Source organism: Bufo gargarizans, chromosome 7 (genome assembly GCF_014858855.1).
Source record: "Bufo gargarizans isolate SCDJY-AF-19 chromosome 7, ASM1485885v1, whole genome shotgun sequence".
NCBI classification, from domain to species: domain Eukaryota; kingdom Metazoa; phylum Chordata; class Amphibia; order Anura; family Bufonidae; genus Bufo; species Bufo gargarizans.
The window spans coordinates 23,415,774-23,441,153 of NC_058086.1; the positions used below are offsets into that span (position 1 = coordinate 23,415,774).

At 42.3% G+C, this 25,380-nt stretch overlaps 1 protein-coding gene and 1 pseudogene across 1 annotated transcript in view; one reads left to right on the forward strand and one right to left on the reverse strand.

Moving 5' to 3' along the window:
- The window catches only part of PPARG (peroxisome proliferator activated receptor gamma), a 64,584-nt gene that overhangs the window by 31,509 nt on the left and 7,695 nt on the right, over positions 1-25,380 (reverse strand). The window lies entirely within an intron of this gene.
- LOC122944121 lies at positions 7,221-7,543 on the forward strand (annotated as a pseudogene).

Consider the following 25,380-nt stretch of genomic DNA (forward strand, 5'->3'; position numbering starts at 1 on the left):
ACAGCTTTCTGAGAGCTCATTTGCATACCTTCTTCCTAGAATTCCACAGGAGCATGTATGGCCTATAAACCTCTGCACGCTGATTAAGGCGTTCTCCATAAGAAGATATAGTACCTGCCACAGCCCTTTCCAACAGCTTTCAGATCGGATACTGATGACCTATCCTGAGGGTACGTCATCAGTTATCTACACCCTGGACAACCCCTTTACGTTACAGTGCTAACACTCATAAAAACTTAGAAGGGACATATGTCAACATTGTCCATACTGCCTAATTTTATGTCGTCCAGGTATTGACATGAATAAACAATCATAAATGTAAATGTTCTTGACATTCTCATGGCCAAGTTATTAAGCAAGACTACTGAGATCACATGAGATTTCCACAGCGTTCCCCAGGAAGCGACAGCAGATCAGATGACTACCAGCTAAGCGTTATTTCATTATTTAATTGGTGTGTCAATCTCATTTTTGAAATCTGTGATTTCTGAGAGTTATAATTCACATTGCTTAATAAAATATGAATAACTTCATGCCAGGAAGCTATTTCCATTATAACCTGAAAAAATCTCGCCACTAAGGATTGGGCAGATGAATTTCAACTGCTCGATCCTTTTGTACTTGAAGGGGACAAGCCACTGCCAGAAGAGTCTGGCACTATCATTTTTCCCCTACCCATTCAGGATGCTCAATTTAGCCAACAGAGATACAGTATGAGCTGCCGAATGCTATCTAATCTAATTGGTCACTCTATTGTAGTATTATTCGAGGACTAAATGGCAGCATTATGTGGGGGCAAGACCCTCAAATGGTAACAAATAGAATCATCCCACATAGCGCTAGCCCTCCCTGTATCACAGCCAAATATAGAAGGTGCCTATGCATTCATGTGGCTTTTTCCACTAAACTCTATGGGAATTATGAAGACAACTTCCTGAAACATCTAAGAGAACGCTACAGACTTGGAAGGTCACCTCTTCTTCTCTTTATGGGTGGATAGGATCACGGAGATTAGGTAGTGGAGGCCATTAGGTGCCCAAGATGGTGGAAGAGCTCCTAGACCCTGATAGCCCAAAACATAGTTAGAACATAATGTATTTTCTTTCAGTATAACTGGCAATCATACATCGGTGGAATGTCTTGCCACTCTTCCAGGAATTCTCGAGTGTGATCCATGAGCTGCTCCCACAAATTCCTCTTGACAAAAACAACCAATGTGTTCCTCAATTCAGTGACTCACTCAAACTGGCATTCAATTCTTTAATTTTTCACAGAAGATAACTATATCAGTAACTAATCTGGAATTACTGGACAATAATTTCACAAAAAAATGATAAACAGCTGTGGTTAGGGCTTCATCTCAACCTCTGTCCTCTTTGGAAAGCTGGAATATCTAATTTTAGACCCTCAAACCACTGGTATCTGTCATCATTAAAATCAGGGTGACTGGTACTGGATTAGTAACTGAGCTGCCTAGGGTGGTGGTCAGTCTAATGACCGATGATATTTAGATCACTCCAAACAGCAGTTGACTTTTATCCTATTAAAGGGGTTGTCAACGTCATTTTTTTTTATTTCTGGAAACTGCCCGGGGCTTGATAAAATGATAAAATCACTTACACTTAAGCCCCCCTGATCCAATCCTGCCGCTCCATCCTATATCCAGGCTGCAGCCAGTGGCATATTGTTGGGGCTGCAGCAGTGATATCCTGAATACCTCTGGACGGACGGACGCCATGTGCAGGGCATGTCTACATGTACTGCCTTCTGAGATTTCTCTTTTGTTTTTAGATGTTTTTAAATTTCTATATCTACATATTTGCTTAAATAAAGATTTTTCTTTTGTATAAGGTGGGGTGTGCAGACTTTGTCTGTGAACACGTAGTGTATTGGCACACAGGCACATATGAGCAGTTAGTACCCGCTCAGCTTTGACAACTGGACTATAGCTACATAGAAATCATATTTACATAGGACTGTCACATGGGACTGTCATTCTCATGGATTGTCACACTATAAAAAGTATCTCCATTGGAAAGAATCATAGAACCCGAGATATACAGTATCTCACAAAAGTGACATTTATGTAAATATTTTATTCTATCTTTTAATGGGACAACACTGAAGATCTGACACTTTGATACAATGTAAAGTAGTCAGTGTACAATGGTGGCCACACAAACTTTTGACACAATTTGGCCATTTTCACTTAGGGGTGTACTGACTTTTAGACATTAATGGCTGTGTGTTGAGTTATTATGGGGGCACAACAAATTTACACCGTTATACGAGCCGTACACTGACTACTTTACATTGTATCAAAGTGTCACATCTTTAGTTTTCTCCCATAAAGATAGAATAAAATAATTATAAAGATGTGAAGTGAATCACATTTATTAATCCATATAACAAACAAGTAATCTGTGCAACAATGTTACATGTCTTTCTCAGCGGAGATTAAGAAAATCCAGATTAATTCAAGCAACGTTTCTAAGGACCTTTATCAAGCCATATCTGGAATTGATGGAAGGAGGGTATGAAGTTGGGAAGGCCGTCACCACTGTGTTGAGAGGATCGAGCACTACTAGAATTTTGTTATCTGGATTCATACATGTGATTCACTTTGTATCTGTTAAAGGGGTTGTCTGGGTTCAGAGCTGATCCCGGACATACCCATAATTTCACCCAGCATTTCATGCTCCGAAGCGCTCCCGTGCCCTGCGCTGGATTGCGCAGGGCAAGGGCTCTTTTATTTACAATAACACACTGCTGGGTGGAAGCTTTCTCCCGGCAGTGTGTTCGGTGACGTCACCGGCTCTGATGGGCGGTCTTTAGCGCTGCCTTAGGCGTTTTACAGGCTAGGACAGCCCGCCCATCAGTGCCGGTGACGTCACCGGGCTCACTGCTGGGCGGAACTCCAGAAAATGCCTTTGCCCTGCGCGATTTAGCGCAGGGCAAAGGAGAGCATCGGAGCAAGCACTGCTCCGATGCTCAAGTCAGGGGGGCTGTCTGGGTGAAAATGGAGGAATGTCCGCGTCCAGCTCTGAACCCGGACAACCCCTTTAAAAGTAGTGCCGCAAATTCTTTAACTCTGCAATTCTGGACTCAAGAGTCCGATACCATTGCTACAACTGAGACGCTTATAAATCATTATTTTATATTCATTGCCTTCCTTTTGTGGTTACTGCGACATAATATACATTACAGTCAAGACAACCCCAATTTTAGAAACTTCTGTCTAACAGGATATGCGGCTCCTGAATACCTGCTGCAAACTTTTGACCTCAAAGCTGTCATGTCAACTGAAAACTTTATAGACCATAATTATAGAGTAGAGAGAAAAGGTTTGACACATGTGAAAGTTCTTCTATAGCTCAGTGTAGAAATATGGGCAACACAGCAGTTCTTTGAATTTTAAGGGGTTTTCTGGGAATTTACATTGATGACCTATCCTCTGGATAGATTATTAATATCAGATCGGCGGGGATCTGACACCTGGGACGCTCATCGATCAGCTATTACAATAGGTCTGTGCGCCATGAGTACTGCGGCCTCTTCCTGGGCCATGTGATATCACCGTACATCGATCACATGGCCTAGGAGCAGTTCAGCCTCATTCAAGCCAATGTGGCTGAGCTGCAATACCAAGCACGGTCACTATACCATGTACGGCGCTGTGCTTGGAATGCTGCCTGCGTTCACCAGAGCTCCAGGGAGAGCGGCAACTCTCGGAATCAGCTCACCCTGAGGATGGGTCATCCTTATCGATTCCTGGATAACCCCTTTAGGAAACTACAATTTTCTCCTATTATTGAACTTTTCTTATACTACTGGATCACGCCGTGAAATAGCATGTAGCAATAAAAAGATTGCAGTTGTATCCAGATTCTGATGGCTTAAGGGGCCCAAAGGCCCCTCTCCCCCCGTAAGAAGGCATAAATCATATCATGGCACATGGTAAGTGCCCTCTCTTTTTATCCATTTTGCATTTTATGTCTATGGATTTCACAAGGTTTATCAGTATACACACTGCGTGTTGAGCCTGCAAACCACACAGCCGCTCTCTGAGTCACACTGCGTCACCAACCACGTCTCATCTTAGTTTCTCGCTTACTCCTAGAACACTTCATTTGTCGAAATGGCATTTGGTGGCTTAGGGCTCATGCAGACGACTGCATTTTTCTTCAGTGTGCTGTCCAATTTTTCTCTTTTGATAGCAGGTTGAGCCATTTATTCCTATGAGGCCATTGCAGATCAGTGTGGCCTTTCCATAAATTAAACAGCAGGTTTAATGAACACTTTGAAGCTAGCCCAGTTTTGCGGATCCATATTTCACGGACACAACCACACGCACGAGGCCTGAGAATGATTTTGCTTTTGTCAGCATCACTATATCAATGCAATGTGTTTGCAGCCAGTAGAGTATTAAGATCAGCTCCATGCTGAATACCGTTATTTGCATACTGTCTGCTAATATATAACTTCTTGCAATTCATTAATTTGGCATTTTGCCTAGAAATACAGAGCTACATACACAGTAAATGAACATCAACCTGGCAGAAATCCCAGATGTATATACCCTATAACAGGGATGCCCAACCTGCGGCCTTCCAGCTGCTGCAAAACTAAAACTCCCAGCATGCCTGGACAGCCTACAGCTATCAGCCTATAGCAGGGCATGGTGGGAGTTGTAGTTTTACAACAGCTGGAGGGCCGCAGTTCGAGCATCCCTGCTCTATAGTATGTGTTCATGGGTATTTCGGAAAACGTCAAAAGGACTCTACATAGTGGTATCCATTAAGGCAGGCATGTCCAAACTGCGGCCCTCCAGCTGTTGCAAAACTACAACTCCCAGCATGCCTGGATAGCTTACAGCTATTAGGGCATGCTGGGAGTTGTAGTTTTGCAACAGCTGGAGGGCCACAGTTTGGACATGCCTGCATTAAGGCAACACTATGTCTGGATGATTATCTTACATGTTAAAGTTTTCGTATAGGAATGATCTACATAAAAAGCTGAGTAACTTTCCTTGTAAAACAACCATGTAATTTTATAAATACTAGTCCAGAGCTGCATTCATAATTCTGCAGGTTACTACTGGAAAGAGATGACAAACTCAGGCTAAGTTCACATCTCAGTTTGGTAAACCCAGTAGCCTGTCCCACCAGTAACTACAGAAGTTACCGTATCTAGACACGGACAAGCACCGCCAGATTCCCATTTATTATAATAGGATCTGGCAGTGTCTGGTGGAAAGAGGACCCTTCTCAGAATCTAACACAGGCAATGAGCAAGCAGTGAATGCTGGGAGATTTCAGCTCTGAAGCACGCAGAATTCTTAATGCAACCCTCGAGTTTAAGGCAAGTTGTAAATTAGTAACAGTACAAGATAAGTAATGTAATATGTCTACAAAGTTACTCTTTTATGCAGATTATATCTAAAATACAAAATTACACTTTTATTATTACCCATATTAGCAAACCAGTCGTTTTTCAGCCTTGTGCACAAAAGTAACATTTTCTAAATACACGTGTTCAGCACAAGCGCATTTATTGGTTTATTGATTTCCAGCCAAAGTTCACTGAAAAAAGTGGAGTTATTTGTAGCTTGTGATAAGAGGTCTGCTCTGTGGTTGTGTCAGGCTTGTGCAACAGGTGTAAGCAGTGGAGGCTTTCATATGTAATGCCATGATTATCAGGCCATAGCCATACGACTTAGGCCTCATGAACACGACCGTTGTTTGGGTTTGCATCCGAGCCGCCGTTTTGGGGTCGCAAAAGATTCCGTGGCCCCGCTAAAAAAATATAACATGTCCTGCTCTTGTCCGCGCTTTGCGGACAAGAATAGGCATTTATATTGCCGGCGCCCATTCCGTTCAGCAAATTGCGGAAGGCAACATGGACGGCTTCCGTTTTTTGCGGATCGCAAAAAAACGGCACGGCCGTGTGCATGAGGCTTAAGTGAGCCAAAACAAGGGTAATCTGGTTCGTATGTTTAAATTTAATTTTATTTTTTTGCTTATAGAATAGAAAATCATACACTTTTTTAATATACATGTATGTAACATTCTGCTGACATGGCTTTCTTATACCGGTGTTGTAGTCTGGGTCACAAAAATACTTATAGCTGTGATTAATCCTGTTTAATGCATCCATCAGTGAACTGAATAGGACTAAACATGGCAACAGTCATGGGACCCTCAGGCCTGATTCATGGGACGGTACTTTCCATCCATGTGCGCATCAGACTGCAGACGGACCCATTAAAATCAATGGTTCAATGCTCATGTCTGAGAAACATCATTAAAGGGGTTATCCAACCTCTATTATGACCCCCCTAATGCCCGAGCCCCTCATATAGTTTATACTTACCCCACTCTCCGGCGCCTGCATCACTTTTGATCCCAGCATGGCCACCGCTGATCAAAACGGGGGTGGGGGCAGCCAATAGCAGACCGCAAAGGGGATAAGCCTCCTAGCATCAAGGGTGACACCAGGGAGACTCAACCCCGTTGCGACCTGCTATTTGCTACTCCCCCCGTCGCAAGATGCAGCGGTGGCTGTGCAGGGACCAGGAGCGATAAGGGTGCCGGGGAGCAGGGTAAGTATAACCTGTATGAGGGCCCCCGGCATTAGGGGGGTCATTATAGGGCTTAAATAATCCCTTTTGCTTTTTTTGTCCATTTTTCATTGTCTATTTTCTGTCCAAGACTCATTTATTGAAGTATATGTTCCCCAGAATTACATCTGTGTGTTTTTTGAGAATGTAAATCAGGGACAGCTGTCTGAATTAGGCCTTAGACTCGTGTCATGTGGCCCAGGCACTTGTGTCATGTGACCCAGGCACTCCTGTCATGTGACCCAGGCACTCCTGTCATGTGACCCAGGCATTCAGTTAATTCTGCACAGGTATCTGACAGGTGAATAGTGGTTTAATGAAATGCAGAACTTTATAAAGTATCTACCGCACCATCATGTCTGAAAGTCTATAGACAGCAGCATCTCTGCATAATGTCTGTCAGTCAATATACAATGAAATCCTGAATTCACCATTAGTCCTGCTGTACTCAGTTATCCCACCGATGTGTCCTGTGTGCTGACCCAGCACATGTACATTATGTCACAGTTATTCAGTAAATGTATTTATATAGCTTCACCTGCTGTTTGTCCTTTTCCTTATTTCACCGTCCACCTCTGTAACATTGCTGAGGTGGTCGCACATGCTCAGTTCCATCCTTAAACTGTCATCAGCTGTATCTACTGTTAGAAGCTGTGACAGTTATAGGGAAAGTCAGAAACGTCACCACCAGGCCCTTCGTTGAATTTCTCAGCGAACCATCAGCAGCTCCCTTGGGGGTCATTCCAGAACAAAGGTCTGGAAAAGCAGAAACTATTTCAGGAGTAAAATGCCATTCCAGATCATCTAAAGGCAGGGACTGGGGATGTTCTGTTGTACAGACTGACCATGGGCATTCCAGTCTTTGGATCTCTTTACGCCTTGTTTGGGATTGTAAAGGCTTAACTTCCCAGAAAGCAGAATTAATTCCATCTTCTATTATTTTCATATCTGTCCAGTTATAAGGAGAAAGCAGCAGCAGGAAGGACATGTCCCGAAGAAAGGACACCCCCCCTCCTCCGAGCTGCCAGTCTGAAGAAAATCTAGCAGATAAATTGGAGCAATGACTGTGGAGATCTCTGGATCCATGTGAGGTACAGGGCTGGTTCTAACTTTGTTAGAAAGGGATTGTCATGTGCTATATGACGTCTGATTTCATTATATAACCCCTTTAAATGCATGCCAACCAGGCAGCCTACTATACCTACTTCAGAGGACTCAAATTTAAATTGTGTCATGTGACCCCTTTAAGTGAATGGTGAAGAGGATAAATAAAAGGGACGGACATGCCACAGTGACAGGCTCCCTATAAATCTAAAAACAGGGGACTCAGCTAAATGATAAGATTTTGGGGGCTGTAACAAATAGGAAAGTTCAGAGGCAGCAATTAGCAAGTGCCTCTGCCATATAAGACCTCTCATTCACAAGATGAAAAGGCCCATCAAAGATTTTGTATTGGGGCCCAGGAGCTTCAACATGAGCCTCAGAAAATGACCATAGATGATTAACAATATCCAGATATTTCCAGGCCTTAAAGAAAACTAATGAGAACTGAACCTGCGGAGCCGCCAGTCGTTTCCCAGAAGCCTCATCTGATAACAAACAGAATCCTGTTCACTCGATTCCAGTGTTTCACATGTACGTAGACAATGAGACGTCCAGGACTGGAGTCCCTGCTGTTCCTCCTACTCAACGATGTTTTCAGGAATTATTTCAAGCTTCATGAGAAGCTCGATGTGTACAGTTTATTAGGATAACCTTTCCCTCACTTTTCTTATTTTAGTATCCAGTTTACACGTAATTGTCCCTAAGGGATATGGTGAACTTCCTTTATGTGAAGGAATATGGCAACGGATCATTGAGATGACGCTTAAATAGGACCTCAAAAAGAAAACTGATCAGATAATAGAGAAATAGACAGAAAGTGCACATAGATAATAAACAGATAGAGAGATAGAATGTAGATAAATGACAGATGGATGGATAGATAGATAGATAGATAGATAGAAAGATAATAAAGATATCAATAAACAAATGGAAAGATAGATGGTAGAAAGATAAAACACCAAAAAAGTTTCTATCATAAATATCCCGCATGGAGTTATTCGTATACCACCTACAAATTGCTTAGAAAAAGCTCCCACGCAAAAAACTATTATCATCAATAGTTTCTTTATTAGACATCCATTAAGGTATATCATAAAACACATACAGGAAGACAGTAGTTCTGGTAGAACCAAAGTGTTACAAACATATATATATAAAAACAGAGAGAGCTTCAGACCCACCACAGGGACTAGTATCCCCCCCCCCCACCTACAGCAATAGCAATTCCAGTTGAGTGAGGCCCATATACAGGTCCTTCTAAAAAAATTAGCATATTGTGATAAAGTTCATTATTTTCTGTAATGTACTGATAAACATTAGACTTTCATATATTTTAGATTCATTACACACCAACTGAAGTAGTTCAAGCCTTTTATTGTTTTAATATTGATGATTTTGGCATACAGCTCATGAAAACCCAAAATTCCTATCTAAAAAAATTAGCATATCATGAAAAGGTTCTCTAAACAAGCTATTAACCTAATCATCTGAATCAACTAATTAACTCTAAACACCTGCAAAATATTCCTGAGGCTTTTAAAAACTCCCAGCCTGGTTCATTACTCAAAACCGCAATCATGGGTAAGACTGCCGACCTGACTGCTGTCCAGAAGGCCATCATTGACACCCTCAAGCAAGAGGGTAAGACACAGAAATAAATTTCTGAACGAATAGGCTGTTCCCAGAGTGCTGTATCAAGGCACCTCAGTGGGAAGTCTGTGGGAAGGAAAAAGTGTGGCAGAAAACGCTGCACAATGAGAAGAGGTGACCGGACCCTGAGGAAGATTGTGGAGAAGGACCTATTCCAGACCTTGGGGGACCTGCGGAAGCAGTGGACTGAGTCTGGAGTAGAAACATCCAGAGCCACCGTGTACAGGCGTGTGCAGGAAATGGGCTACAGGTGCCGCATTCCCCAGAAACAGCGGCAGAAGCGCCTGACCTGGGCTATAGAGAAGCAGCACTGGACTGTTGCTCAGGGGTCCAAAGTACTTTTTTCGGATGAAAGCTAATTTTGCATGTCATTCGGAAATCAAGGTGCCAGAGTCTAGAGGAAGACTGGGGAGAGGGAAATGCCAAAATGCCTGAAGTCCAGTGTCAAGTACCCACAGTCAGTGATGGTCTGGGGTGCCATGTCAGCTGCTGGTGTTGGTCCGCTGTGTTTTATCAAGGGCAGGGTCAATGCAGCTAGCTATCAGGAGATTTTGGAGCACTTCATGCTTCCATCTGCTGAAAAGCTTTATGGAGATGAAGATTTCATTTTTCAGCACGACCTGGCACCTGCTCACAGTGCCAAAACCACTGGTAAATGGTTTACTGACCATGGTATTACTGTGCTCAATTGGCCTGCCAACTCTCCTGACCTGAACCCCATAGAGAATCTGTGGGATATTGGGAAGAGAAGGTTGAGAGACGCAAGACCCAACACTCTGGATGAGCTTAAGGCCGCTATCGAAGCATCCTGGGCCTCCATAACACCTCAGCAGTGCCACAGGCTGATTGCCTCCATGCCACGCCTCATTGTAGCAGTCATTTCTGCAAAAGGATTCCCGACCAAGTATTGAGTGCATAACTGAACATAATTATTTGAAGGTTGACTTTTTTTGTATTAAAAACACTTTTCTTTTATTGGTCGGATGAAATATGCTAATTTTTTTAGATAGGAAATTTGGGTTTTCATGAGCTGTATGCCAAAATCATCAATATTAAAACAATAAAAGGCTTGAACTTCTTCAGTTGGTGTGTAATGAATCTAAAATATATGAAAGTCTAATGTTTATCAGTACATTACAGAAAATAATGAACTTTATCACAATATGCTAATTTTTTTAGAAGGACCTGTACAATGCACACAGAGCATATGTAGCAGAACACAATAGCCAGTATGGCTATGTGAGCCTGTGTGCCACCTCACACAACCAAACTGCAGGGGGGAGAGAAAAAAAGTGTTAATGCATATAATACAGCAATATCAATTCCTTACTGACCCAGGTCTGGAGCTCTCTCTCTCTCTTTTTTATATATATATGTTTGTAACACTTTGGTTCTACCAGAACTACTGTCTTCCTGTATGTGTTTTATGATATACCTTAATGGATGTCTAATAAAGAAACTATTGATGATAATAGTTTTTTGCGTGGGAGCTTTTTCTAAGCAATTTGTAGGTGGTATATGGTAGAAAGATAATAGAGAGATAGACAGTTAGGTCAGATATGGTTATTGACAGAAATATAGAATTATAAATATGATTATAATTTGTAGAGTTCTGAAATAGATTGACAGATAAATAGATAGTATACATATGATAGATAGATATGAGATAGATAGATAGATATAATACATATGATAGATAAATAGATAGAAGACATATATAGATATATGAGAGCTAGACAATGAATAAACAGACAAATAGAGAGATAGATGTTAGTCAGATAACAGGGAGATAGACAGGTAAGTCAGATATGGATATTGACAGAAATATAGAACTATAAATATGATTATAATTTATAGATTTGAGAAATATATTGACAGATAAATAGATAGTATACATTAGATAGATAGATATGAGATAGATAAATATGAGATAGATAGATAGAAGACATATATATATATATATATATATATGAGAGATAGACAATGAATAAACAGACAAATAGAGAGATAGATAGTAGATAGATAACAGAGAGATAGACAGAAAAGTCAGATATGGATATTGACAGAAATATAGAATTATAAATATAATTATATATAAACATAATTGTAGAAATATAGTTTATAATTTATAGAGTAGAGAAATAGATTGATAGATAGACAGAGAGATGATAGATAGATAGATAGATAGATAGATGCAGACAGATAGATACTAACATTACCATACACAGAGTTAGCTGTTACATTTCCAGTAGGACCACTGTATCTGCAGGGAATAATTTCCAAGACCTCCTGCAGGTGTCTGAAACCACAAATCAGGGGCGGACATACCATAGGGGGGGGGGGCATTGTCACCTTGAAAGTTCTGCTGCCTGTAAGACTGTATGTAATGGACTTAGCTAAGGACTTTCATTCTCAGGCATCTGTGGATGGCTAGAGAGCCATTGAGGGGCTCTATAATGAGCAGTTTGAGAGCAAGGGGCCCTTTTGCTGGTCTGGCACAGGGGCCCTCTCCTGTCTGTGTCCACCCTTGCCACACAAGTAGGGCACACTGTATACTGCAGAAGCTTTATATACCTCTCCAGCTTCACATCTGATATTCTGGCATCACTTCTCCTGGGGTTACTACACACGAGCATTGCCGTCCTCTGAGAGTTCATCTAATAACCGTCAAGGCTTCTCAGAACGACACACAATTTAAATAATGAATTTTCAGTGTAACTGAACCAACGGACACAGGGTCCTTACTGTACTTATGTGTATTTCAGATTCTACAATTCCCACAGACCGTTTCTAACTTTCCTGTTGTCACCCACAGTATTACTTTTGTGTCCTTGAACTGGGACTTACAACAGGAAACTTAAAATGGAAGTTATTGGTCAAGGAAGAGCATTGGATACAGTGAACTTTTTATTTTTCTTTCTGTGTGAGAAAGTTTACAGGACGGGTGTGCATCTCGGGGCCCAGAGGCTCCTACAGGAAGAATAAAACAATTGGAAAAACCCCAATATTCTGAGAGTGGGCCCCAATGAATTAAAGGCCAATGGTCTCAGCACAAATATTCCCTATGACACTGAAATATTCTTATTTGGATTTTCACAGGAAATTATAAATTTAGTCAATCCAATTTTTCCATGCGAAATGAAGAAAGAAACTATTTTTACTAGAAAATTTCGCAACAGGAAGCATAAGTTCTTCAGAAAGGAACCTATTCTGATATCCTCGGATAGGCCCAAGGAACCACAGTCTGATACTGCTTGGGACAAGGATTACATTTGGTGGCCCTAACCCACAAAGTAATACATACAAAGAAAACATAGACATAATTGGATGCCATAGCAAAACTCAGATCTACTTTAACTAATCAGAGTGGTATGGGTGAAACAAAGTTGCTTTATTATCCAACTTATGGGGAGGGGTGTGTCGTGACTATAGGGGGTGAGCTTGTAGCTGGGTGGAATCCCACCTCAGTGCAGGAAGAACCCTCACTGCATTAGTGCCGGTAGCAGGACTGAGGCACAGTCAAAGCCAGAGCCCAGAACAGAGGTCAGGTCAAATTCATCTAGCCATTAAGCAGGCAGGAGCCTCACTGCATTAGTGCCGGTAGCAGGACTGAGGCACAGTCAAAGCCAGAGCCCAGAACAGAGGTCAGGTCAAATTCATCTAGCCATTAAGCAGGCAGGAGCCATTAGGAAGCTGACATCATCAGCAATGGAACACAAAGAAGAAGGCATCAGGAAGAGGTACGCCGTGCGATGCCCTGGGGAGGGATCAACTTCCATTTAGCTGCTGGTCTAGCATTAGTGAGGTCCGTATTCAGGTCAGAAAGGGGGCAGGGTCATTCAACCAGAATGGGTCCCTCAAAATCACGGGCCCCATGGCGACTGCGTGGTCTGGCTCTATTGATGGTACTTCAGGTTTATTCACCAAAAAAGATTGGACTACCTATAGTATTATACTGTATATTCTAAAGATGCCTAATCTCCATCTCATGGTTGGTCAGTGGAATGGATGTACAGTATACCAGCCTGCGGACTATCTAAAAAGAGGACATATATGTACAGGCTGATCAGTCAGGCTATGGGATTTAGGTAGAATATAAGACAGGAGGGCCTTTTTTTCTTTTGATATTGTCTACCTGGGGCCCTCAGGCTAGAACCTAACACCGCTGACACTGCCCAATAAACATAAGTGCTGCTACACCTTTTTTCTACTGACGGTACATCACTGCACCAAGGTATGCTAACTAGCTGGCCATGAAATTTAGCGCTCAGTTATTGCTTGTCCTGATGGCCCCATTTCCATCTATGCAAAGTGAGTCAACCCTTCCCGTTGGTGCCATCCCCAGCACGAGGGCCACCCACCAACTGCTATGACCTTGGGATCCAGTTCTGGTTTAGACTAACAAAAATAAAAATGTATCACCAAATCTATACTCGTCATTGCTACTCCTAAGAAGCTGGCGGAGATTTTTGGTTTTACGAACGCAGCAGAGCCGCCATTTTCTCTGCTGTACCTCTGAGCTAAAGGAGGGGCGTTTGACGTGTAGCTTTTGCCAGCAGTGTTTGCAAAATACATTTATCGCCTTCATAGTTGAGTCTTTTTTCTGGTTTCCCCGGAGAGGTGTGACGCCAGAGAGCACTCGGCCATGATGCCACAAACGCTGTTTGCACAGGGCAGGACTACCTCTTGCGTGTGAACCCATATAGGACTTGATAATGATCGGTATGGCCTATTACAATTTCACTGGCTTGTGATTTGCTGCCCTGGACGCACCCATTATCCAGTTCCTCAACCATAAAATCTGCAGCGCTAACCAGTTAGATATCGTTATCGAGGTTTTTTTTTTTCCTTGTCTGAGTTAATATGCTTTGTATTTATGTTCTCTTTTATAGAATCACTTCTCGTAGTTATACATTAACTTCGCAGTGGGTAGGATCTGATGGCTTCCTGTGTTTGGCAGAGGCTGGAATTCTTTCTAACAAGAATTTGCAGGTGAAGAGATTTTAAGAAAAAATGGAATCATTAACTCACAGATAACATTTTATTATAATGCGTCAAGAAGCATTATCGAAACATAAAACTACAAATCAGCTGAAATATTATAGGACTTGTCCCATGATTAATGTAAAAAATGAAAATGAGACATCATATAGGACAAGACAATCTCTTTCTAACAAAGCTAGAACCAGCCCTGTGCCTCACAGGGATCCAGAGATCTCCCCAGTCATTGCTCTGCTAGATTTATATCAAGCTGACATCTCAAGGGGTTTGTCCTTCTTCAGCATCTAAAAGTACGACATGCAGTACTTTTAGTCCGGCTGCCTCTCGCCGTGCGCTGCCGTGTTGCTGCCGGAACTCCGCCCCGCCCCCATTATAGTCAATATAGCGGAAGTTTAGGGGCACACGTGTAATAGCGGCAGGACGGATCCAACAGGCTGTTTACCCGCCGAAACAGCCTGCCGGACTCCCCTGCCGCTAGTGTGAAACTAGCCTCAGGAGATGTCCTTTCTCAGGGACTGTGTCCTTTCTCAGGGAGCATGTCCTTTCTGAGGGGGCATATCATTTCTCAGAGGGCATGTCTTTTGTGCTTCCGCTTTCTCTCTGTAAGGCTGGGTTCAGACCTGAGCGTTTTACAGCGCGTTCCTACGCGCTGTAAAACGCTCAACAGGCAAGAACCAATGATTCCCTATGGGAGTGGTTCTCACCTGAGCGTTTTACAGCGCGTACGATCGCGCTGTAAAACGCCCGACGCCCCAAGAAGTACAGGAGCTTCTTTGGGGCGTCTTGTCGCGCATTCCCGTACATAGACTTCAGCGGGAACGCGCGACAATGGGAGTTCGCTTGTCTCTGAATGCGCGATTGCAAACGCCCGTACAATCGCGCATACAGAGCGTACGTTCAGTACGCTCAGGTCTGAACCCAGCCTAACTGTCACAGCTTCTAACAGAAGAAAGGGCTGGTGGCAGTTGAAGAATGGAAGTGAGCATGTGTGACCACTTCAGTAAAGTGGACAGAGAAATAAGGAAAGCAGATAGATTTAATTGAATAACTCAGAGGCTACACTAATTTTTAAATTGCATACAATTACAAAATCAGTCAGACCCAGGTGCTGCTTTGGAAAATGTAGAATATTTTTCATGGGACAACCCCTTTAAATTTGGCAAACATTCAGATGGAACAAACACATGGAACTGAAGTGTGCTCCATAGCATGAACTAGGGTTATATAGAAGGAGTCAATTTAGGGTGCGACCCAACGTAGTGGAAACACCCACGTTTTCTGTAGGAGAATTGCATGCTGAAAATCTGAGCAGTTTATAGTAGCCAAACACATCCATGCGCTGCATAACGAATCCACAGCAGAAAATTACCTGCGGTTCGGATTTTAAATCCTCAAGATATCAATATATGGTGTGGATTTCCAACACATATCTTACCCTTTGCAATGCATAGGGTAAGGCAAATCTGCAGCAAAATCAGCGACAAACACTGCAGAACATCTGCCTGCTGTGGTCGTACCCTAAGGCATCTATAACACTAAGGGATCATGCACATGACAGTAGCCTGTTTTGCCGTCCGCAAATTGTGGATTCCGGCCATGTGCGTTCCGCATTTTGCAGAATGGAACTTCCGGCCTATAATAGAACTGTCCTATCCTTGTCCGTAATGCAGACAAGAATAGGACATGTTCTATATTTTTGCAGACGCCATAGAATGGACGTACGGATGCGGACATCTTTTGCGGCGCCATTGAAGTAAGTGGGTCTCCATCTGACCCTCAAAGAATGTAAATCGGATGTGGACAAAAAATACATTTGTGTGCATGAGCCGCCCCATTCACATGATCATATTTTTGGACCGATCTGCATTTTTTATGGATTGGATGCAGACCCTTCCACAGTTAAGCAAAAGACATATCCTATTCTTGATTATTTTGCATCACTTTTCAGAAGTGGCAAGGAAAGGGGGCATGCCGCCGGCGGGGAGTAGGAGGGGCTGCAGGACTGCCACATTTATCTTTCATCATGCCTTTTTTGTGACGTGAAGAAAGACTTAAATCTATGGCAGATAAGAGGCTGCTATAGATTTAAGTGTGTTACGCGGCATGGCTGGAAGATGCGCCAAATATATGTGAGGCGCGTACCTCTGCATACATTTGGGCCATCCTCCAGCAGCACAGGGGGAATCAAGACTGGCATACAACATGCCGGTCTAGAGATATGTCCCCCAACAGATTTATAACATCATTTATTATGCCACCATTTTGTGGAGTAGATATTTTTCAGATGTGCTACAAGCACACAGAGATGCCACAAGGACCTACGTGAATTTGGAATACCATACAGTGATGGGTACTGACCAAAAATCAACTTTAACTATCAGAAGAATTGATCGGTTGAGGTCTTAAATGTGAGATCATTCGTCAAAATTAGGGGACAGAAGTTCTCAGATGTGCTCTCCTGAGCATGGAGCGAGCAGTGTTGGCCTGTAAACCAGTCTTTCGACTCTTGCTGAACAATTCTGTCAATTCACCATGAGTGTTGTCCCTGTACCTGGATCCCACCAATGAAAATCTCAGACATGCCCCGATGACAAAATAAATAAAAAATAACAGTTAAACTTTAATCGTACGTATAGGACACTGAATCATGAAGAAAAAAATGGAAGGTCTACCCTATACGACTTTATCCACACCACTTCTACTCCACAATATTGTCTGTTCCTCTAGTCACAAATCTGCTGACTATAGCCTGCTGGAGAAAGGTGCTGAGATGTCTGTAAAGTCGTGCATGACTATTGACTTTAGTCTGAGTCCAAAATTGTGAATCTTGAGTCAATGGTAAGACTGTGTCTTCTTCTGATATGAAAGAGGGAACGAATGTAAAAGAATATAGACATAATCTGCACACAAAAATTAAATTATGGGCATTAGCAGAACTCTTTTATAATTTTTGACTTCAGAATAACATATGATCTCCATTTAGCTGCTAGGGCTAAACTAGGGCAGATAATTGTCATTTGACTGAAACCACTCTCAAATTTTATTACTTATACAGGGATAGACAGAGGAGTAACTCCAGAATTCGTAACAGGGCCCCAACCTATTATGTTGTATTTAATCTTTTCCTATGGGGCAGAGCAACATTTTGGGGCAGGCTCCAGGGCTCAGTTGTGACCCCTCTAGCTACACCCTTAAGGATCCTTTTCTTTATAGATAAATTCTGTCCCACTTAAAGGTGTGAGAAATACAAGAAACTTCATGAAGGAACATTTTTTTTCAAGGAGGTTATGGAGACTGTCTAATTTCAATACCCCCCCCCCCCATCTTGTGGGTCTTAAGAACTACAGGTCTGTTCCAAATGTCTTTACGAGAACTTTACCTGTCTTAGACTAGTTGCTTCCATCAAGCAATTCTAGAACAATCGACTGGCAAACCAGATGGATTTCAGGACCCATGTGTATAATAATAATAATAATTTTTATTTATTTTTATTATTTATATATTTAATATATATATGTATATATATATATATATATATACAGTATATACATATATTTATATAGCGCTAACATATTCTGCAGCCCTTTACAATTCAGAGGTTCATTGTGCTATTAGCCCAGGATATGGAACTTACATGATCATTTGTATTGCATTATCATGACCCTAGTTATTCATGAAATTCTCTTTCCATCCTTAATATTTCTTCTTTATTGACTTTTCACCTACATCCAAGTATATGTATACCCATTGTGTCATAAATGGCACCTACACAGTCATATGATGTAACGAATGTAGTAGTCCCTTTAATCACAGCGTCAATGTGGTTGATGCAACTTCCTAAAGTTTTGTAGAAAGGGTTCAAGAGGTTGTAAAACAGAAGTGTCAGAGACTTGAGGGTTTCACAATTCACAAATGACTAATTAGACATTAAAAACGTGTGCAGAAGATGATGACTGGCTAAATGTCACCAGGTTCTTCTACGTTAATCTTTATCACTTGTGAGCTTGCAGAGGGCACAGTGAAGCAGAACCAGAACCTAGCAGAATAAAATTTCATATTATCTCTACTCCTTAAAGCTCCACAATGCTTGTCCTGCTATCTCCATCCTCTACCTAAAGCTGTCAGGAGTTTAGCACAGTCAAAACTGCTTACAGACTCCCTTTGAAGTACATGAGTTATGATTTTACTATAGTAATCTGTGACAGCACACAGCTATGTATCAATCCGCTCAGCTTCTCCTGCTCTACAACATGCTGCCTGTAGCTCAACATGACAGGTTCCCTTTAAGTCCAAGAAAAGTCCCCTTTAAAGAGGACTGGTCAGCTCTCCCAATAGGTCTGGTTTAGTGAATACTTGCGTACAGGAGTAACAATACATCATGTCATTCCTCTGTTTATCCTACTAGAAATGTATGGAGAAATTTACAACTGGGCGTTACCAATTGGGGTCTGTTCCCCTACACTCTCCAATAGAAGCTGTCAAAGTCAGACGGTGTAGGAACACACCCCTTTGACAAGCGAAATGGTAGCACTCAGTTGTCAAATAACTCATTCATTTCTAGGAGGAATTACTGAGGAACTGCACAATTCAGAGCTATAGGAAAATATATGACAGAATAGCTATTTCATAGGGAACACAAGTATTTACTAAAAGAGACAGGTCAGGGAACATGACAGGTCCTCTTCAAGTGCTGATAAAGGAACAGTCAGATATCCATGGAGTAACAGCCCTGTCTCTGTACACCCTGGGTGGTCACAATTCTGCTGGAAACCATTGTGAGCCTACAGCCTATTCAGATGCCAGAGGAACATCAAGTCTCCACACTGTTGTAGAGATCGACTAATGTCAGGTACACGACTAAGGGAGCTGGAAATTCCAGTCTGGGCTATCAGGAAGAAGAAGGTGGCAGATGGTATTCAGAGGTGGACAGTAGATTATTCTTCCAGTCCTGCGGTGAAGGATGAGGCTAGGGGAGTGTTTCTTGAAGTCTCTGAATTGTTAGGGTCTGGAAAATACTCATTTCTTTTATCCAGCACCAAAAATCATTGTTTTTCAGCAGAACCTTGCCCCGTGTAAACAGGGACGTGCTCCCGACAATATGCAAACTTAGTGCAGAAAGAACGAACACAGTCGTAGTCGTAGTCATGATCGTTCATCCTTCATTCAGTTTGCATCAGACTGTGTGAAAGGCCCTTTAAATGAGCGCTGACTGACTTGTACTGTATATCATCAATTTGAAGTCGTCTGGGGCTGAAATAGCCTTGACTAATAGGACTCTAAGACCTTTCCTAGGTACTGTAATCCCTTTCACTTATGTGGGCTATCATACATGCAGTAAGCATAATAATCTCTATATGGCATGGTGATGCAATGACCCTGACTAGAAGTCACATGTAATGGGTCATAGACACCACATGTAAACCTCTGCCATATATCAGCCGTGACCTTTTCCAAACCACATGTATTAATAAACCCATATGCTGATTCCACTGTGCGGTAAAGTAATGCTGCTACTTAGTTACAGTTTCATGTCAAAATTGTTAGTGTCTATTATAGACAGTAGACGTGAAATGACCTTGACGTATGGGAGATAAGGAAAGTGAATATATACCTTCCATTTTAACTAACTTTATGAAAAAAGGATAAATATATTTAAAATAATAATGTAATAAATAAAAATTATAAGGAGCAAATACCTATGTCATGCATATCACACCCTTAAAAAAAAAAGGGTAATCACCAGCACAAAAGATGCTGTATGGAAAATTCCACTTTTATGCCTGAGGGTAGGTTCGTTATGCTCAGTTATGCTCATTTCGCATCCGTTTAAGGCCTCTTTCACACGACCGTTTTTTTTTTCCGTTTTGCGGGCCGTTTTTTGCGGTCCGTATACGGTCCGTATACGGAACCATTCATTTCAATGGTTCCGCAAAAAAAACGGAATGTACTCCGTGTGCATTCCGTTTCCGTATTTCCGTTTTTCCGTTCCGTTTAAAGATAGAACATGTCCTATATTTGGCCGCAAATCACGTTCCGTGGCTCCATTAAAGTCTATGGGTCCGCAAAAAAACGGAATGCATACGGAAATGCATCCGTATGTCTTCCGTATCCGTTCCGTTTTTTGCGGAACCATCTATTGAAAAAGTTATGCCCAGCCCAATTTTTTATATGAAATTACTGTATACTGTATTTGCCATACGGAAAAACGGAACGGAACAACGGAACGGAAACGGAACCACAACGGAAGCAAAAAACGGAACAACGGATCCGTGAAAAACGGACCGCAAAACACTGAAATGGACATACTGTCGTGTGAAAGAGGCCTAAGGGTATTTTCACACTTGCAGCAGGACAGATCCGACAGGCTGTTCACCATGTCGGATCCGTCCTGCGGCTATTTCGCCGTGCCGCCGGACCGCCGCTCTGTCCCCATTGACGGATCCAGCATGACACCCAGTGCAAGTCAATGGGGATGGATCCGTTTTCTCTGCCACAATCTTCCACAATACAAAACGGATCCGTCCCCCACTGACTTTCAATGGAGTTAATGACGAAGCCGTCTTGGGTATGTTACAGATAATACAACCGGATCCGTTCATGACGGACGCAGATGGTTGTATTATCAGTAACGGGAGTGTTTTTGCTGAACCCTGACGGATCCAGCAAAAACACTAGTGTGAAAGTAGCCTAAGGGTACTTTCACACTTGCGGCAGGACGGATCCGACAGGCTGTTGACCATGTTGAATCCGTCCTGCGGCTATTTCGCCGTGCCACCGGACCGCCGCTCCGTCCCCATTGACTATACCGACTTTTTAGTCCGGCTGCTTTCCCCATGCACCGCCGTGCTGCGCCAGAGCTCCGCCCCCATCCCCATTATAGTCAATGGGGACGGAGCGGCGGTCCGGCGGCACAGCGAAATAGCCGCAGGACGGATTTAACATGGTCAACAGCCTGTCGGATCCATCCTGCCGCAAGTGTGAAAGTACCCTTAGGCTACTTTCACACTAGCGTTTTTGCTGGATCCGGCAGGGTTCAGCAAAAACACTCCCGTTACTGATAATACAACCATCTGCGTCCGTCATGAACGGATCCGGTTGTATTATCTGTAACATACCCAAGACGGCTCCGTCATTAACTCCATTGAAAGTCAGTGGGGGACGGATCCGTTTTGTATTGTGGAAGATTGTGGCAGAGATTGTGCCGTCTTGCTCGGCATCCCACGACGGAAAGCAAAATACAACATGTTGCGGTTCGCTCTACGGTATGGAAACGCAACTAAACTAAACGGAATGCATTTTGAAGCATTCCGTTCTGTTCAGTTTTGTCCCCATTGACAATGAATGAGGACAAAACTGAAGCGTTTTTTTCCGGTATTGAGCCTCTATGACGGATCTCAATACCGGAAAACTAAAACGCTAGTGTGAAAGTAGCCTTATCTATTTCTGCCTGAGATCCTTTATTTTAGATTAGAAAAGGAAGTACTTCGTGGAGGACCCTTAAGCAGTTTCCAAAAGCAACTAAACAGGTAATTTTATTATCTGACTTGCAATAGAAAAATGAAAGTTGCCATTTCATTGGGGACTATGGGCTTCTCCTCACTTGTGTCTTCACCAATCTTACACATGAGGAGTCATTTATTTTCATTAGCAAAAAAAACTAAAAAAGCTAATAAGTTCCAATAATGGAAACATTAGTCCTGATAAAAATGAATGATCGCACATTGATGTGCACAAATTCATTCATGTTTATGAGCAAATGCACCGAAATGCTTGCTCCTTACCTAAAGTCCCTTAGCAAGTGCATTAAATAAGATGGTATATAAAAGACACAACACATATCCACTCTGCAAGAAGAGATGCCAGTCTTAACGACATATTAGAGAACTGCATGGATAGGAATTACCTAATGTAATACAGCGAGTAGTTTTGGGACAGTCCTGATAATAAGCTGCTCTTCTTCCTATGCGGTCCAGCATATAACACATCTATTACCCTATAGATTCTTGCTACAATATTGCTAGTCTTTATGTAACCATTGATTATATACAAGAATAGGTCTGATGGTGTCACTCATGAGCAGAAGGGATGGTGGCATGTATGGGTATGTACCACAGTCCACACGGCATTACGCAGGGGGCTGTTGGTGGTGGTCCTCAATGTTGGACAGTGGATTATGCAGTAAGTGGTTTTTCTTTCACAGGCCGAGCACAAACAAATTGGCCCCTAGCTAGGACATTGTTTCTTGGATCCCACATCATAATTATCACCAGTGGTATACAGACATAAACTGACTCCCCAAAAATGCTAGTAACCTCTTCCATGATGCAGAAAATCCAGACAGCTTGCCGTTTTAACCATTTATCTAACATCAAAAACAGCAAACCTTTTGTGTTGGGGTAAGAGATGTCTTCTAAACTACATCTACATGAGAAGGTGTCCCAGATAACTGTTGACATGAAATTACTTGGTGATTAGGGCCTTGTGCACATGAGCCTATACAGCAGTGCATGGAGGTAGTGTGCTTCTTAGTACATAGCCGTACACCCCCTGGGATTGCCATACAGACACTGAGATTTTCTCTTTGGAGACCTATACATCTCTATGAAGCCATAATACAGCGGTGTGCACAAGCCCTTAAAGGGGTTGTTCATACTGATGACCTATCCTCAGGATAGGTCATCAATATTAGATTGGTGGGGGTCTGCTTCCCGGAACCCTCACCGATCAGCTGTTTGAAAAGACAGTGGCACTCTGGTGAGGACCAAGGCCTCCTTGCAGCTCACCAAGCACAGGTTGTCCATTGTCCATAGTAGGTAGGCTTGGTGTTCCAGCTCAACCCCTTTCATTTGAATGGAGCAGAGCTGCGGCTAGGCCATGTGACTGATGAACATGATGACGTCATTGGCTAGGAAAAGGCCTAAGATCTCACCATCTCTTCATACAGCCAACTGATGGGGGTGCTGGGAACCTGATATTCCTGACCTATCCTGATAGGTGATCAGTATTAAAAACCTGTAAAAGCGCTTTACAAAAATGAACATTTTAGATATTTTTGACACTTCACTGAAACATGCTTAAAGACAAGCACAGTGAAGTCCATTAGGAAGGACCTAATCGACGTGTAATGTTTGTGCCACAGTTTTTCCAGTGCTGTGCACCATCACTGCCAGTACTTGTTAATACAAATTTGGAAGGACTAAAACTAGAAGGTAAGTTCTTGCATTAGAACAGGGCATGCCCAGCCTCTGATACAATATTCGCGCCCCAGAGTTCAAGCAGAAGGCAACCCCATTTGGAGCTAACATTGGTTCCAGTCACTTACCACAAGGATCTGAATCTCAAGTAACCTATTGGATTTTATTGATGATACATCCTGTGTGCGCAATGATAACAACAGCATTTGCAAGGTTAAAAGTGGACGTGCATAAAAGCTGCCTAGCTGGAGGGTGGACACTCAGAATCATTTCCTCTGGTGGACCCAAGGAAGCCCAGTCTGAGACTGCCTTTTATATGAAATTATCAGCAGAGCCCAGGCTCATTCAGTAAGAAACATAAGCAAATATGGTCAAGATGATACGTGTCAAGGTGATGTCTACAAATGTCTAGAAAATGTTTAGAAAGCAGGTGTGAAACTATTAATATAGAGAAACTAAAAACTATATCAGTATGGTAGAAGAAATGTCAACAAGTAGGTGCACATTCAGTTCTTTGAACCTACAGATTATCTTCAGCTTTCTGGGTCAGATGGGCCATTTCCCAGAGGAGATAGATCTCAGAGACCTACAAATGCTATGCTGTATAAAATACAACAGATTTCAAACGATATCCTTTTGTGAAGAGCATATATACAGAGAAGAGGTCCATTTCCATTGCTGTTTTACACCCCCATGCCCCCATTCTCTAATATTGTGTTGGGAAGAGGTTCCTTGTAATCCTCAGGTCTGTTCTCTCCTCTTTGACTTTTTAACATATTAGCATCTATAAAAAAGTGGAGCCGTAAATACTTTCCCACCACCCTTGGATGATGATGGAACCAATCTGAGCTGAAGCCCCTTGGTCCATGGGTCACATAGGTGGCCACAGAAAGTACACTGAGATACTCCTAAGAGCTAGACCTTTGGGCCACCTAATAGAAATGAACCTCCATAAAGAAAGAGAGTTACTGTAGGTGCTTCCGGGACACATTCCCTAAGCTAAGGTAACAGAATCCATAATGGCCACTGGATATCTTTAAAAAAAATTGTATTATTTTGTGCTGAGTTTAGCAATACACTTACGTTCTGTTCTGTTACTGATCAAAGATGTGAACATTAAGAATAAAGAAAAGCAGATGGAGGTCAGGGCTCCGTGTTTCCAATATGGAGGTTTTGAGTGAAGCCAAGCTGTTGGGTGGGTGCAAGGAAGTGATATCCTTGGCATTTAAATAACATATACATGTAATCTGTTGTTTTTATGTATAGTTTATGATGGATAATATGATGCCAGTGGTTAGCACTGGTGCCTTGCGGAGCTGGGTTAGAATCTGATCCGGGACAACATCCGCATAGAGTTTGTATGTTCTCCCTGTGTTTGTGTGGATTTCCTCCGCAAGTAGGCAAATTGGCTTCCTACGAAAGTTACCCTACTGTGTGTTGGGGTCAGTCACTGACTTCCCAGGGGAAAGGCCTGTTTCAAATGTTTGTCATTGTAACTGTGTATATATTTCTACAGTCTGCCGTGATGCACCTTAGGGCAGGTTCACATCACTGTTTCATTTTCCGTTCTTCTGATCTATCAGAGGAACAAAAAACGAAATTAAAAAAAGCGGATACTTTATTTTGAGCATTGGTTATGCTCATTTTACATCCATTTTAGCCATTTTCCTCTGAGATCCATTATTTTACATGCAAAAAAAGTACATTGTGGAGGACTTTTTTTTGTCTGAAATAACGGATCTCAGGCAGAAATGGTTAAAATTAATGCAAAATGAGCATAACAGACACTCAAAATAAAGGACGCGGTTTTTA